Here is a 16,974-nt window from a genome sequence, read left to right as displayed (position 1 = left end):
CTATCAGATGTAATTTGACTGTTTGATTAAACATTTTTTATCCTGAAAAAAGATAGTTAAAGCAAGAATAGTTTCCAAATGTGTATGTCTGTGCATGTGCCTTGAGGTTGCCTGTTGATTTATGGTGATCCCATGAATTTCATAAGGTTTTCTTAGACAGGGAATTCTCAGAAGAGTTCCTTTGTCTGAAATACAGCAAGACCTCAATATCCACTGATTTTATCCAAGGATTCAAGCATCCATAGCTTGACTATATTTTTAAAATTTATAAATCCCAAAAAGCAAACCTTGATTTTATATAAAGGACTCCATTTTACTATGGAATTGTATTCAGTGGGACTTGAATATCCATGGAATTTGGTATCCACAGTGTATCCTAGAACCAAACCTCAGTGGATACCAAGGACTCATAGTATAGACTACAGCATTTGATAATCATTAGGGGTCTCTCTCCAAAGTATTAACCAGGGCTGGCCCAGCTTAGCTTTCAAGACCAAACAGGATCTAGTGCCTTAGTATTTAGGCCAAGCATGTACATAATAAGAAATTTCCATAGACATAATAACAAAATGGTGTTTGACATAATGTTTGGAGAGGGGATCTGTAATATTCCAATAATTTCCAGAAGGTACTCTGTATAACTGAAAGGTTCCTGTTGGTGGAGACCCTACCTAGCCTGAGAAATGGACAGCTATGCCTTCCTCCTCAGGTGGGATTTAGGAGCAGGTGTACTGCTCACCTTGATCTCATCTGTTGTTTTATAGAAAGGATGGAAATCATGCAGACTTCCAGACAGCATTGATTATAATGATGCTGAACTTTATATATACCCTTGAGGCCTTGCCGTTCTTCCCAAGATTGGGAATCATAGTAGCTTAAAGATTAAGTAGACCACAATTTGAACATGAGTCAACAGTGCCAATGCAAATTTAGGCTGCATCAATAAAAGTATAGTGTCTAGATCAAGAGAAGTAATAGTGCCACTCTATTCTGCTCTGGTCAGGCCCCACCTGGAATATTGTGTCCAGTTCTGGGCATCACAATTTAAAAAGGATGTTGAGAAACTGGAACGTGTCCAAAGGAGAGCGACTAAAATGGTGAAGAGTCTGGAAACCATGCCCTATGAGGGAGCTAGGGATGTTTAGCCTGGAGAAGATAAGGTTAAGAGGTGATATGATAGCCCTGTTTAAATATTTGAAGGGATCCCATATTGAGGAGGGAGCAAGCTTGTTTTCTGCTGCTCCAGAGAACAGGACCTGGAACAATGGATGCAAGCTACAGGAAAAGAGACTTCACCTCAACATTAGGAGGAACTTCCTGACAGTAAGGGCTGTTCGACAGTGGAACACTCTCCTTTGGAGTGTGGCAGAGTCTCCCTCCTTAGGGGTCTTTAAAGAGAGGCTGGATGGCCATCTGTCGGGGCTGCATGGCAGGAGGTTGGACGATTCTATGATTAAAAGATGGTTTTATCATTTAAAAATTAATTTAAGTGAATTTTATTCTTTTAATAAGTGGTGTGTTTTAATACTGTAATAGTTTAATTCTATTTCAATGCTCACTTTTGTATGTTTTTAATTGTATTGTTCTTTTAAATGGTAAGTCACTTTAATTCCCATTTTTTTTGGGGGGGGGATAAAATAAAATTAATAATAATAATAGAAAAAGTCACATTAAAATAGAATGAAGCAATTAACAATTAAAAACATTACTGTTTAAAACAAGAAGCACTTTCCAGCCAGGGAAATAATGAGACCAGACACAGACTAAGCTGAAAATTATCCACTTTATTTAGTAATGTTAAACATCAATGTCAGGTAAGTCAGTCATAAGTAAACGTAAACACCTTGAACCTTGTGATTTAGAACTTTTGATGGACCACTTAAAGGTTTCTTCTAAAATGAATGTAGAAATTATTTTTCCTTTCACCAGCCTCTGATTTTGTTATGATTTCCCAGTTGTTGTCCAAACATGTAGTTCTACCCTTTATTAACATCTTAAGGGTGAGGCAAACTAATTCACCTTTCCCCATTCTCTCATTTTTGCTGTTCCTTGCATGTTCAGTAAGGGATTTCTAGAGGTAGCTGCTGTTACTTCACCTGTTTTAGATAGGCACACACCATTAGAGCAGGACTGGCTGACAAATATCCCACTTTTCATAGCTCAAATTATATAGGAATGTTTACTGAAGAAGCGCTGCTTCAACCTGACAACAAATATGTTTTTCCCAGTCCTTCACTACTCTCCCAATCACAGTGCTGTTAAAAAAACCAGCAACAAATTCCAACTAGACAGAGGAAAAAAGAAAAGGAAAGGGACTGAGTGGGCAGAAAAAAGCTTTGTAAAAGGGATCTTATTTGCCAGAGGCTTTGTTAACTGGGGTATGTCTGTATCTTCAGAATGAAAACTGATAAGGAATCAGTTGGGGTGAAATCAACATTGCATGAACAGAAGTCCACTCATGCTATATGTGTCTTTCCCTTCCCCACCTATTAAAATTTGCTCTGAGATGTTTCCCAACCCACTACAACAGATTTTCAGCATCAATTGTGAGGGCTTTTTCCCCTGATGGAAACAGTTCTATCAGGCTCCTGCAAAACTGCTGACAGTATCACAAGTTATATTGTCCACAATTATGATATATATTGATTTTAGTACAGAAATGTGGAGATCTGAATCCATTTTTTTTCACTTCAGCTATAATAGAGCCATTAAATCATTGAAAAGTTGGTAAATCAACATTTATGTAAGATTCAATGGGACTATAGCTGGGACTAACCATTGAATGTGGGGATAAGCTGAGAACATTTTACTATATCTAAAGACTCTTTTGTGATCTGCCTGTCTTAATATGTAATATAGAAATTGCAGAGATGGCACAGAAAGGTAACATTGAATTGCAAGCATGCCTGCCTGTTCATTTCCTCTTGGCAGTACACATAGGACTTTATCACACAAGGCTTGAAAAATAAAAGCAGGATAGTAGTATCTACAGGTGTACCTTGTCATATAACATTGTGTCTGTCCAGCAGCTGGTCTGTAGTCCATCTGATGGTGGAGTGCTCCTTTTAACTGATGGCAAAATCCATCAATGCCTCCCAATAATGCTGTTTTTATTGATGCACATATGTTAAGTTCTTTTCAAAGCAGTTCCAAAAAGGCAGGCAGTTTTATGGTGTGAGTGGGCATGATTATGAAGGAGCCAGCCTGCAAAATTTACCCTCTTCATACCATCTTAACTAAGGACAGAAACAACAAAAGGCAGGCATCTTAGTAAAATTTCCATTTTTTTCCCTTCTGCTTGGTTTGTAACATCTTGCTTGATGAAGAAGCCAGTGGAGCTTCAAAAGCTTGCAGCAAGTATATTGTGCATTTTGATTGATTAATAAAGGTATCACTGGTGGATTTTTGTTTGAATGTCTCCAAACCAGTATGTTTGCATTTCCTAGACTAACACAATTGTGGCACGTTGCAAGTCTGGAGTGATAAAATCCATATTCTTCAATAAATATTTCAGAAAGGATTATGAGTGCACTGTCCAGTGAAAGGACATCTGTATAAATGTAACTTGAGAGGGAGGCTTTGGGAGGAAGTCAAATGAAGAATACAGAAATGAGAATATGGAAACACAGAAAGAAGAGAGGTAGCAGCTGTTGAGTCTGAAGGCTCCCTCTGATCTAAAGCTGGCTAAAACCTATTTGGAAACAGTTTCTGGAGGAGGAAGAAGAAGAGATATTTTCAGTCATGACAGATTTGTGTTCACTGTAGTATAATAGAATGAATTCTTAAGGATTTAAGACTCATCTTCACTGCTTTCACCGAGCACACCATTCTTCTGACCATTTATTGTTTTGACATTTTAATTGGGAGGCTTTTAAAAGCCAGTTCCGGAATGACAGGGAAGTCTTGAGAGTTAAGTGGGGAAGTCTTGGGTTGGCCTTCCGGATGAGGGCCGGCCGGGGAGCAACCCAAATTATGGATTGCCCTTGGGGCTCAGGTGTTTTCGCCCTTTTGGAAGCTGGGGAATTGGTCTTGGAGCATACCATCCTCCAGCTGTTCCTACACAAGGTTCTCCCCCCTGGGCTTGCAGTTTTCAAGAAATAGTGTTAAATAAGTTGAATTTTAATAAAGTTGCCCATTTTATAACCCAGTTCTCTGTGTCTGGTCTCATTATTTAATGAGTTGGTCAGCAAACAAGTGCAAGGATTATGGCAGCACAGGCCTACCCACATCCTCACACTTTAAAAAACTTGATTGGCATGGTTTGTGGGCTGCAAGGTTTAGGGAAAGTGTGGGTATGACCAGTAGTGTCATTAGGAGTATGTGTGGTGATGCGGGCCACACTGAGTGACACCCCAAAATGGGGTGTGACACCCAGTTGGCCCATCCTCCCACTGGGGAGGGGAGAGGTGTAAACAAGAGGACTGCAGGTCTCGGGGTGATCTGGCGGGATGGGAGGAAGACAACAAGGAAAGAGAAGACTTGACAACCAGAGAAGAAGATGAAAGAAAGGGAGAGTACAGTAGAGCAGATTCCTAGGAGGGAAGGTTGGACGGCAGCCCTTCAAAGAGGACAAGAGAGACGCAGAGTGGGACCTCATTCCCAGGTTCATTTAAGAGACCCTCAGTGGGAGGGTGAATGGAGCCCATGGCATTGAACATCAGAGGCAGGGAGTCAAGCACTGGAAGAGGACAAGCTCCTTCAAGGGTTGGGTGCACTTGGCCCTGCTTCCTGCAGCAGTGGTAGTTCCTCATGAGGAGACCACCACTTCTTCAAGGAAGGAGAAAACTGAGGGCACCCAGTCCTGCTTCCCCACCTTGGCAGTGGTCTCTTCATGAGGAGGCTGACGCCGCCACAAAGAAGGAAAATGCTGAGGGCATCCCTCCCAGCTTCCCTGCAGCAGCAGCAGTCTCCTTGTGAGGAGGCAGCCCCCACCATGACAAAGGAGAAGGGATGAGCATGGCCTTTTGGCCATACTCCCTGGCAACCATGCCTCCTGCACCAGGTGACTCCAGGGATGGCACCACTTGGTGTTACCTTTCCCTTGGGCTTGATACTTCATGGGTACCAGTTGGGCTTTTACCAGTCTTGGGTATGGTGGGGAGAATGAATCATAGAATCATAGAGCTGGAAGAGACTACACAGGGGCATCCATTCTAACACCCTGCCATGCAGGGTGCACAAGCCTCTACAGCCCCAAGTAGGCCTCTGTTGGCCTTAAAGGTACCATAGACCCTGATTGGGAGGATATGGGAGACTGGGCCCACAGGCTTCTTTATCACTGAGTGAGCACCATGGGCCTTACAGGCTCTGTTAGGTTTTTGCAGGCCTCACAGGCCCAGATTATGGCTGGGAGAGGGAGTGATACAGCAGCAAATTTGTCTAGGATTAATGTCTTAGGGAAAGGGTTCAGTCCAAGCAGGTTAGGAAGAAAAATAAAGATGGGTGGGTGTGAAAATTAAAGTTAACTAACCAGATTCTTGCCTTTGTAGATGCTCTTGAACACTGTTTCCAAAGAGAAATCAAATTAAACACAACATAATATGCATGGTATCGTATGAAGCTTGATTTTCATTTTTACATATATGCCAATATGCAGTAGCCTGTTCTAGATCAAGTGCACCATATAAAATGTAAGTTTAAACTACTACTCCTGCATTGCAGAGAGAATGAAAATCTCCACTGATGTTCAGTTAAAAGTGGAAAGCTGGGTAAACCTTCCTCCCCTATGTAAAGCGGGCCCAGCCGTTCAAGTAAAAGATTGTTTTTTCATACTTGCAGGTGAAAAACAAAGGAAGGCTTCTTTAAACACCAGTCATAGAATTACAGAATCATTAAGTTGGAAGGGTTCCATCCAGTCCAACTCCTTGCTCAATGTAGGAAATATAGCCACTTCATTTAATACAGTACAATACAATTTAATACAATGTGTATTTCTTGCCAACCAAAATGTGAAAGGCCCAAGGGCATTTCCCAGGATTCCCTGTAGATTCAGACTGGCACATCAAAGCTTCATATTTTAGTAGCTTTGCAGATTACGATCCCACTTTAAAAGATTGTTTGCTATGCGGATGAAAAGCAGATCTAGGAAAGGATAAATATCATTTAAAAGAAAAAACAACAATCAACTGGGATCTGTGATATGGATTTAAATATTTCATTAGGTGTAAGCTGTCTCTAGGTGACATATCTAGCACACATCCCTAAATACATTTTCTCAAAGTTAAATCCCACTGAGTTCAATCACATTTTCCAGTGAGTGTGATTAGGGTTACAGTCATAGATAAGTAGATATCTTTTGGTCTCAGATCGAGAGCTGAAAAATGGGGAAAAGAATCAATATGAAGTCTGGATCTAACCAAGTAAATTCTTTACTTTGAAGTAGTAGCTAATGGCTCTGAATCAAATGTCTATGTGAAACCAGAGCTGTGTGCCTTCTAATGATGTGAGAATCTTTTCCCCTCAACACTCACATATAGGGCGAGAGGTGACAATAAATTTGCGTGTGTGTGTTTCTCCCTGAACACAACAAATCACAATCCCAAAAGAAAGAGAAACATACAATAGTTACATCCTCTCTTCCAATTACCTCTGTTAGGGCAGGGGCTGCAAGGGAGCGCAAGATGGAATTTCATGGAATGTGACAAAGAGTGGTTTCTGACATGAGCTATGAACCAGCCAGCTCCCAAAGACCATTTTACAACTGACAATAGTTTACAATTTTTTCTGAATAAATTTGAATCTAATTGCTCAATTTAGGTTGGCATTTTATGCACTGAGTTAAAAGATTTTTTGTAAAGTTCAGATTGTTCACTCTCAGTATTGTATGTGGTTCAATCTGCAGTTTAAAAAACATCTTCATCTTCAAATGTGATATTAGTTTTGTAAGGGTGTGAACATTAACCAAACATTTCCTAGGGGTGTGTGACATAGAAAAGGTTGGGAACCACAGTATTAGGGAGTATTTTGAAAGGAATTGTAGCCAAAACTACCTCATGTCTGCTGACACTGTAAATGGCAATTCTATTATAATGGCTGTTGGTATTTATCTGAGCATTACTGATTTTCCTCAGGCATTCACTCTGCATTCACCAGTGCTCCTCTACAGACTAATCCATAGCTGTCTGATTCAAGATGTTATGCATAAATATATGTTAAATAATGGAAGCTAGCAATTGTAATGCTTGTCATCAACTAATGCTGAGTCAAATAGCCTTCTCTAAGAAAAGGGTAGTGAGTAATCTCACCGATCCTGAAAAATCCCCAGGAAAGAATAGTTTCATATTTAATAAATTACCTATAAACAGCATTTGGAAGAAAACATAGACATATTGTTGCATCCAACAACATTGCATTTTTCTGTCAGAATACAAACACATAATTGTGTTCCTGTTACATCATTTGTAAGTAATTATATATATATGGCTTTTATTTTAATTAAGAGTCTCACTTTTACTTTCACAGCTCTCACCACATGATTACTAGTTACATAGCATGTGAACTGCCATCATTGAAAAATGGTGGTAGTAACTGGGTCTGTTATAAATGGGTGAACAGATCAATAACTGGTATTGAAGGGGAACTACATGATGGGTGATTCACCACTTTTCAAACCATGCCAGTTTAATGCCATCAGGGCAGATGGGAGGATGACACTTTTTGCCAAATTGATTTAGAAGTACATTTCTTTCATGTTGAAACTAATGAGGTTTCAGACGTAAGAAATATATATAAATCTTCTCATCCTTGATACACTGAGACACTATATGAAAAAATTCTCCATTGCTGCAAAATTTTCATCTTTTGTGGGAATGTAGACCTCACATTTGGCGTTTCATGTGGGAGGACCTTCAAAGTTTTCACAAGAAAAGTCCCAAAATGGGTAATAAAATAAAACAAAAAATCCTCTTGTAATCTTACCTAGGCAGCAGATCATGAGTCTGAAAGGAGCAAGGATCCCTAAATTAACTTAGGAGCTATGCAGATGGATGGCTAAAAGCCGCCTGTCTTTGCCCCTGGTTGGTTCCATGGCAGTTGCACTGTGTGGTATGTTGCGAAAAAAGAAGCTGCTCTAGGGGCATCATTATGACACTCACGAGCCATGCTGACACCCCTTCTGGCAAGTGCCATTTGGCTGCTCTGATACGCGTGTGTCATGATGGCGCACTCTGTGTAAATGGGGGCACCCCATGATGACGCACGGGTTCTGATAGTAGGGCTGGATGCATGTGGATGCCCAGCTCTATCTAGCCCTAATTTCAGGCCAAGGCCAGAGCAAAGTGCTCATCTGTACCATCCCTAAGTGCAAAGTTCAAGGTGATGAAAGGATAGCAAGAAGAATTTAGACCTTCCAAGCCCATGTTTTACCCTCCAGTCATCGCTTTATTACTATCAGATGCTGTTGGTAGAATTTGTACCCCTGCAGAGTTTTAGCATATCAGGAACCAGGAACTTCCAAGGAAAATGTGCAACCCCAATAGTGGAGAAGTACTTACATCCCATTCTAGTAATGGGAACTGGCCACAGCTCTGATGCAGAGCAGATGTTTTGGCAATGGAAAGTCCTGGGTTCCATCTCTCCTAACATCACAGAGAGCTAGGACTAAACCTCCAGACAGCTGTTTCCATTCAGCAATACTGGCCTATATACATTTGACTTAGTATAAGGCAGGTTATATGTTCCCTGTCTCCCTCAGCCAACCAAGGATAGAAGCTCTGTTAAACTCAGAATTCATCTGGAATGGTGCATTCGGTTCTGGTCACCTCATTTTAAGGACAGAAGCAAGTGGGTTCAGAGAACTGCAACAAGTATGATAAGAGGTATGGAGAACAAAATGTATTAGAAAAGACTGTGGGAACTGAACATGTTCAGTCTGGTGAAGAGAAGAGTCCCACTCTTTAAATATCTATCAAAGAGAGGAAGGTACAGAAACAGGCCTGCAACTATAGAGACTGTCCAGGAGAGGCCTCACACTTCAAAATTAATCACTGCACCATTGGCTTCACAAAAAACCTTACAATAAAAACAAATTAAAACTCCCAGTTTCTCCTTTACAGTAGAATCTCGTTGCTTCTCAGGTGTAAAGAGTTGCCCCAGTGGCACCCAACAGTTCTATTTTCAGTTATAAATAGCAGAATACTGAATGTTTGCAATGACTCCCATTTGAATGAAATAATTTATAGTAACACTAGATGAAAATTTAACTTTGGGATAAGCATCAATCAATCCCTATTAATTAGGCAATTCCTAATCTGCATAATATAATACTAATGATCATGCTGTCCTATTTTAAGAAGATCTGACTTGAGATGTAAATTATATGCAGCAAAGGTTGGAAAGCAGTTTAAAAAAAACCAGTAAATAGATATCTACACAATTTGTAAGACACTTAAAGGTTAATAAAATAATTCCTCATATTGAGATCCTGCTAGCAACCTTTAATCGGAAACACACACACATAATAACAATAAAACCCATGGAATGATGAATATTTGATTTAGATTCAGCTTGTTTGATTAGAACAGTAGTAACATTTTGAAAATGAAACGTTCCAGGGAGGTGAGAATAAATGGCAAATGCTACACTTAGGAGCATCAAAATATAAAATTAGTGTTTGCTCTCCATCGTCCCGTCTACAAGGTCATGGTGCTTCAGCTGTTTGGTAACTATGGAATCCTTTCAGCGGCTTTCTAGCAATAAAGTCAAAAACCTCCTTTAATCACTTTGACAACATATATTTCATATCCAAAGGAAGTATAATCTGATGAACTGAGAGACAGGTGTCATCTTTACCTATTTCAGTTTAGGATATGCAAGACTGCATGGGAAAAAACACTGGAAAGAAAAATGAACCTTTGACAAGCAGTGGTTTAAGAGTTGAAAAGTGAAATGCTTCTTTACAGCAAACTATCATTTTTTCCAGAATGGTACCTTCCAGATATATTGGACCCTCTGCCATCTTTGAGAACTGAAGCTGCCTGGAGCTTGTCTGTCCTCCAGAACATTGGGACAAGTTGGTACCACACCAAGGAAAGTGACATTAAACAATTACTTGTAACCAGTAACATATGAAGTAGTTAAAATGAATATTTTTGTAACGTCATTAGCTTTCATAGGGAATCATAAAGACTGCATGACTCTTCTTACTTCCCCAAGTAGAATTCAGTTTCAGCTATAGTGACATAAATTCTTGGCTGCAAAAAGAAAGGGGTTTAGGAAGTCAGAGGATATAGTTGTTTTACTAGAAAGAAACTTATTTATGGTATTTTTAAACAGGGAAATGAAAGTTTAAATGGAAGGATGACATATTCAGAAAATTACAGAGCAATTGGGAATGAGAAAACAATTTTTCTCATAGGCTGAGATGCTGAGTAATCTGTAGGGTCAAAACTGTGCATTGTAAAGCAAATATGTGGGGGCTGTGTATTGGCCTCATAACATTAAGTGAGGAAGTAATTAGAAAGGAAAATTAAGAGTCAGAAGGCAGATAATTTACTCTTAAGTATTTCTCCCTGCAACTCAGTGTCATGATTCAGGGCCAAACCAGATGCTTCTTCAAGTGATGAAAGGTATCTGATTGTGAAGCAGAATTGCTTCTCCAGGCCACTCCAGAACAAACTAGAAGATCATGCTGGCGAATCAAGCAATCCAACTTTATAGTTAAGAAATGCATTTTTGTCTCACATCCTGACAGAACTGAATCTGAACCAAATGAGAGTCCTGAGCTCACAGCTCTTGCCCTCTAGTAGAGTTTTCTAAAAGTTGCCAAGTCACCCATACATTGTGCATGTACTGAGATACATTTCCATCAAGCTAATATTTCCAGCAGATGTTTTGGTTATCTTTCAGACCAGACTTCAAGATGGCCACCTGCAGACTCCCTTCGTGTAAGCAACCCATTACAATTTCCCTTTTATCAGTAAGCCTGTGACACTTATGTCCAGGCTGGAAAAAGATATACTGAATATAACCTTTGCTGTGTCCGTTTTTTTTCTTTTCTTTTCTGCAGGACATTCCTTGAAAACTAGGATGAAAAAAAATGAAAGACAAGCCTGCCTGTTACTAAATGAGCCCAAGCAAAGCCATATTAGTTTCTTCTACATTTCCCACTTCTTCAGTTTGAAGAAATAAAATTTTATTGTTGTTGTTATTGTTGTTAACTGCCCTTGAGTTGATCTCAACCCATGGCAACCCTCCTGATGGGACATCTCCAAGACTGTCTGTCCTCCACTGCTCTGCTCAACTCCTACAAACTCATATTCATCATCTCTTTAATAGAGACCATCCATCTTGCATGTGACCTTCCTCTCTAATTCCCTCTACTTTTCCTAGCATTACTGTTTTATCCAATGATTAATGCCTTCTCACAATGTGTCCAAAGTACAACAACCTGAGTTTTGTCATCTAGGCTTCTAGGGAAATTCCTGGCTTGATCTGCCCCAAGACCCATTTATTGGTATTTTTAGCTGTCCATGGAATCGTTAGCACTCTTCTCCAGCATCACATTTCAAATTAGTTTTTTCCCTCCTATCCTCCTTCTTTACCTTCCAGCTCTCAGATCCATACATGGCAACAGGGAATACAATGGCTTGCATGATTCTAATTTTTGTGCTCAGTTGTATATCCTTGCATTTTAGGATCTTCTTTAGTTCTTTTATAGCTGTCCTTCCTATTCTTAATCTTCTTCTGATTTCCTGGCTATAGCCTCCATTTCTATCAATATTTGATGCCAGGTATGAGAATTCTTTTAATATTTCTATTTCTTTGTTGTCTAATTCAAATTTGTGTTAAGTCCTCTGTGGTCATTATTTTTGTTTTCTTTATGTGCAACAACAGGACTGCTTTTTCACTTTCTTCCTTGATCTTTCTTAGTAGTTGTTCCAGATCTTTGAGGTTTTCTGCTAGTATTATGGTGTCATCTGCGTATCTCAGATGGTTGATATTCCTTTCTCCTATTTTCATTCCTCCTTCTTTTGTGTCCAAGCCTGCTTTTCTTACAAGATGACATATTAGCTTCAAAGGGGTGTATGTGTGTGAGTTTCTAGACGTTAATAGGATCTCAGTGTTGCACATAGGCATGTAATGTGACAGACAAAGCAGTTAAAAAGGCTAGAGAAGTTACCAAAGTATATTCTACGAGAGGTTGGTTTAAGTGGTTGCCCAACAAGTCAGAAATGGCTTGAAGACATGAACAACACAAATATCACCACAATAACAGCTAAGACCAGACTTTAACAAAGACTTTTCTCAATATTGGTAGTGTTTTTAATGTACTTCTGAAATCAGAGAGCTGCTTGTTGAAACAAAGTAAGAAATTTAGTTGCAAATCAAGTTGAATGTAGTATCTCTTTTAGTGGATGGTGTTCACAATGGACACGGTGTATTAGTTACACAGTTTATCAGTTTCTCTATCTTGTCTTTGTAATTGTTTCTTTATAGCTTTACATATATGTTTCCTTACAGACTTAAGTTCTCACACAACCTTTATTAAACTTTTGCGTCTTAATACCCTTCTGGTTACCTGTGAATTTGGGGTTCATCTCCTGCAGGACACTACAACAATTTAATTAAGGAAACTTTTTGCCCCTTTCTTGGGCACCTAAAACCCTTTCTAACTGCCCCTCACAGCAACCTAACCTAACCCCAATGGCTCTTCGCCTCTCAAGGCACACTAAACATCAGCCACTTTCAAACCTGCTCCTCCCACTTATATATTCACTCCTGGGAGAAGCCCCCATCTTTTCCTCACCTTGCTCCCATTCGTTAGTGCCAAGGTTCTAATCTGCCTGTTATCTCTGTCAGGGATGATGGGAGTTGTAGCTCTTCACCTCTGGCTCTAACTCACCACCTTGTTATGCAGCGGTGCTGACCAGCTTTGGTCAGTGGTTAATGCTTTTCTTCCAAAGCAGCAGAGTTTCAGAGAATAGGCTGAAGACCCTGACAAACTCTCCAAGCCTTCTCACTCTTCTTCCTGAGAAGTCTCCAAACTTCTCCAGGATCCTGCTGGCTCTTGTATCTTCAGTCAAGACACCAGACAATTCAGTAGTCTTATATAAAAGATCTACTTTATTCTACTAATACAAATACTAATGCCTTCACAATCTCTACAATCTCCAATATCTCCAAAACACTCAAACTACCCACAATACTCCAAACTACTCCACGCTACTCCAAACTACTCCACAAAATACATTGGCAATCATAGCAATTATTATAGCCATTGTTAATCACCACCCACTTAGTCAGTTTCCACCCAGTGGGCGTGTACATTCATTTTGATTGGTTCACATAGTTCAACCCATACTTAAGAATTTCATCATTTCACCTTGTACACTTAATGAATCTCAGGTGTTTCCAATTGTACATTCCATAATTCTGTCCTTGGCATTCAAGCCTTCTAAATTGCATTAGCTTTTACACCTGTGTGGCTTCTTAATTGCTCTTGCTTAGTCGCTGTGACTCTCACATACATGTTTTATTTCTTCTACTGTATGTCCCATGTTGCATTTTCCTTAACAATCTCCACAAAGGCACTTTAACAAACTTGAATCTATCACCCATTAGCCCTCCAAAGCAGGCAACCAGTCAAACCAACCTCCTACAGGATTTACTGTATTAACTTCTCTGGCCTTTTGAACTACTTTGTCTGTCACACACACATTGATCTCTGTTGCATGCTTATGTGCAACACTGACATCCTGTTAACATGCAGAAACACACACACACATTTGAAGCTATTATGTCATCTAGCACAATGCTGTTCTGTAAGGTGACCTTTCCGATCATGAAAGGAGAGGGTTAAGCCCTGTTTAACTATTTGAAGGGATGTCATATTGAGGATGGAGCAAGCTTGTTTTCTGCTGCTCCAGAGAATAGGACACGGAGCAGTGGATGCAAACTACAGAAGAAGAGATTGTATCTCATCATTAGGAAGAGCCTCCTGACAGTAAAAGCTGTTTGACAGTGGGAAAGTGGATTCCCCTTCTTTGGAGGTTTTTAAACAGAGGCTGGATGGCCATCTGTCTGGGTGCTTTGGCAGAGGGTTGGATTTTTTTAGCCCTTGAGGTCTCTTCCAACTCTATGATTCTAGGACTTTATTACTCGATGATCTGGCTCACCTTCTGCAATATAACTAGAAGGGTTGCACTGGTCGATTCCTATTATTTCTGTGCAAGGTCTGTCTCAGAACATCGATGTGATTGGCTGATACTCCATAAAGGGAAACAACACCTCTGGCCCAGGTTTCTAAGGCCCAAAACAGATGGGCAAAAAAAGCCCACTTCCAGGTGGCTTGAGGGCATGGCAATCATATGACATATGCCTCAAGCCACCCAGAAGTCACCGCCAAGTCACCCCAACCAGGAAAATCCATACTGAAAAGGAGCGGTAAAAAACTGCTCCTTTTCAAAAGCTGCTTTAAAACAATTGCGATGGGTTGGATTGGAGCCGAGTGCATGCAGTTGCCACAGCTCCAGAACGAGTGGCTCTGAAGCAGCCCCAATCCGCCCTTTTTGGGCTGTCTGTTTTGCCACTAAATTAGCTATTAAAAATTGTCCCACTAGCAGGGGTTCTGTAATTTCTGCCCTGATGTACAGTAATCTGTTTATGTAGGCTGAGGTGGTGAGTAGTGCCAAGGAACATATCCCTGCTAAAGTATGAGGAAGCATTTTGTAGGCTTTGTTGCTGCATACTACATAGCAGCCTTTTGAAGAATGAAGGAAAAATACCCAACTATAGGGAGAATAAGCTTTGCTTTAATCAGAAGTATGATTTCTGGCTACAGTTGTCATAGCATATTATTGTCCTCTGCTACATATTTTTGCCTTCTTAGTTTCATGATTCATTATTGGAAAGGAAATGTGGGCAGAGGCCCGATACAGACTGGCACAAAGCACCATGCTGGGGTCAATTTTAAGGCTTAGTAGGGCTGGGCGTCCATATGCAATCAGCCCTATTAGCGATGCCATGCACCATCTTGCTGCAGCCCCACCCACACGGGGCGCACAATGATGACACGTGGATATCTTTATACCTAAACGGCACTCGACGGAAGCAGTGGCATCAAGGCATGTGAGCACCATTATGGCGCTCCTATAAAGAAGCCACTCTATGTGGCTTCTTTTTAGGGAGCGCATCGGTGCCATGTAGTGCAGTTGCCATGGCACCGAGGGGTAAAGATGAGTGGTATGGAGTTGCCCGTCTGTATTTCCCCTTAGTTCAGAAGTCTGATGACTGAAACACATATTCTAAGGAAATCCAACTGTAAGTAGAAAATGGGTTAAATGCAGACAATAATGCTACTTTGACCTTGAAAGCTGCCTGATTGTGCAGGGGAGAAAGGTTAGGAGATAGCATTTGCACAGATAGTGAGTATGCCTAGAGTTAAACACTTTTCTGTGCCTTCCAGCTCTCTTCTGGAAATCTGCTCAACAGTTACACTAACTTGAAGATCCATAGAGATCATATAGCATTCAAGTACATTGTTGGTAACACTGGATTTTAATGGTCAAGCAATAATGTCATTTGCATTCATTGCAAAAGCAGGATGAATAAATAATGGTTCTAGAGACAAAACAGAGAGGAACAAGTTAGTGTACAAGCAACCTGTAACTGACATTTGAATACAGGTCTCCTGAGTTGCAATCCAACCTTTTTTTTTACTATAGTCCACTAGCTCTTGATATTGTGAGTGAATAGCAGGAAAGAGTAAGAGCTAATGATGCCATTTAAGAGAAGAACTGGAATGTTTAAATTGATTTTTTTTTTACAAAAATCATTTAACCTTTGAAAACCTCTTAAACATAATATTGACTTCTTCAGTTAATTCCATCGTCTTCTTAGTGCTAATATGTCAGGTATGTTGATAAAAGAAGTAAAAAAGTCAAGCCTACTCTTTCCAATTTTATGTTTCAGTTAATATTTAATAACATTTTAAAAGCAAAGCTGTTTAGTAAACTGACAGAACATCTTCAGCATCATAGATTCACATTAAACAGAAACATAATTATAAATAAAGGTGAATAATAATAATAATAATAATAAATAATTGTAAGATGAATTCAGAGACATAGCCATGTTCATCTGAAATGTCAGTATGCAAAGGGGTCTTGTAGCACCTTTGAGACCAGCTGTGCAAAACAAATTGTAGCATGAACTTTCATAGACATAGGGCCCAAACAGACAGGCCAAAATAAAGCTGCTTTGGGTAACTTTAGAGGTATGCTGTTTAAATGAGACGGTTGTGCACGCGCTGGTAACCTCACGCCTTGACTTCTGTAATGCACTCTACATGGGGCTACCCCTGTGCTTGACTCGGAAATTACAGCTGGTTCAAAATATGGCAGCCAGGCTTGTCTCAGGAACATCTAGGAGGGACCACATTACTCCGGTTTTGAGGTCCCTCCACTGGCTGCCTATCAGCTTCCGGGCCCAGTACAAGGTGTTGGTTATCACCTTTAAAGCCCTAAATGGCTTGGGTCCAAGCTATCTTAGGGACCGCCTCCTCCCGTACAATCCTCCCCGCGCTCTCCGGTCCTCTGGGAGGAACTTATTACAGCCTCTAAAATCTAGGCTTGCGGCGACCTCCCAGAGGGCGTTCTCTACTGTCGCCCCCAAACTTTGGAACAACCTGCCGGATGAGATCCGTCAGATAACATCATTAGACAGCTTTAAAAAAGCAGTCAAGACGGATCTCTTCCGGCAGGCCTTTCCAGATTAACCATCCCGGCCCAGGTTCCTGATTCCCTCATTCCTCCCGTGGCCCCATCTTAGTGATGGTCGAGGATCAACAGAGGGATATCAGGGTTTTTAGTTTTTAATTGTTGTTTTTATGCATTGACATTGTGTTTTTAATATGTTATACTGTTTAATATTGTCTTAAGGGGGGGGGAGGGATAAAGTGTTTTTAATTGTCATATTTTATATTTTACTGTTGTTAACCGCCCGGATTGGTTTGCCAGAGGGCGGTATACAAATAAA

Source organism: Sceloporus undulatus, chromosome 2, assembly GCF_019175285.1.
Source record: "Sceloporus undulatus isolate JIND9_A2432 ecotype Alabama chromosome 2, SceUnd_v1.1, whole genome shotgun sequence".
Classification (NCBI taxonomy): Eukaryota; Metazoa; Chordata; class Lepidosauria; order Squamata; family Phrynosomatidae; genus Sceloporus; species Sceloporus undulatus.
Note: the sequence above shows the minus strand (reverse complement) of the source record.